Source organism: Staurois parvus, unplaced genomic scaffold, assembly GCF_062004578.1.
Source record: "Staurois parvus isolate SC_StPar_1 unplaced genomic scaffold, SC_StPar_1.0 ptg000096l, whole genome shotgun sequence".
Lineage (NCBI taxonomy): Eukaryota > Metazoa > Chordata > Amphibia > Anura > Ranidae > Staurois > Staurois parvus.
In genome coordinates this window covers 2,290,378-2,291,336 of record NW_028317892.1, presented here as the reverse complement: position 1 = coordinate 2,291,336, position 959 = coordinate 2,290,378, and positions in this window count along the sequence as shown.

Here is a 959-nt window from a genome sequence, read left to right as displayed (position 1 = left end):
GTCAGGGGTTCTGCATCTTCCTAGATCAGAAAGAAAACTCATCCTACAATCTTTAACCAGTTCTCAGCTGAAGTCACAAGACTGCTCTAACTGCTGATGATAAAAGGTATTTAGCAGTTTATATTTACTAAAATAATTGTATTTCCATGTTCTCAGTACTGTGGGAGATTGGATATAGTGAATGCAGGGTCCTGGGTTTAGTAACACTTTAAAGCGGAGCTCCACCCAAAACGGGAAGTTCCGCTTTAAGGACTGCTTCCCCGCTGACCATTAAGGATTGGCACCTTTGGGGAGCGGGGGAGGGAGCGGGTACCTGAATTTGACAGGTACTTGCTCCCACTTCTGATCTGATCGCCTAGGCAATTGGAAGCGGAAGGTGTCCTCCCTCCCTCATTGTAGTCTTTTGGGACACGTGACAGGTCCCAGAAGACTACAGGACCATTCATGAAGAGCAGCGCTACTCGCTCCTTGCTACTTGCGCATGCGCAGTGGGTACCCGGCTGTGAAGCCGCAAGCAGTCACAGCCAAGTGCCCACACTGAAGATGTCGGCCTCCTGGAATAAAGGACGGCTGGTGAAACGAGCTGCAGGGAACACACCGAGGGACAGGTAAGTAGCTGTTTTTTAAAAGTCATCAGCTACAATTTTTGTAGCTGCTGACTTTTATTTTTTGACAGGGTGAGTGGAACTCCGCTTTAAGCTTTGACAAAAAAAAAACTGGAAGCTGATTGGCTACCATGCACAACTGCCACCAGATTGTACTCTCTCCAGTTTTAGTAAATCATCCCCAGTGTGTGCACAAATTCAAATGAAGATCTGTTTGTCATGGTGTAATGTAGATACTCGTGACTCCACTGCCCTCTAATGGTCACATTCAAACACAGCATCTCTAATAGAGATGAATGGAAGTGAACCAACCAATGAAACGTTTTTATGTAAATTTTCCTGATCGAGAGGCTT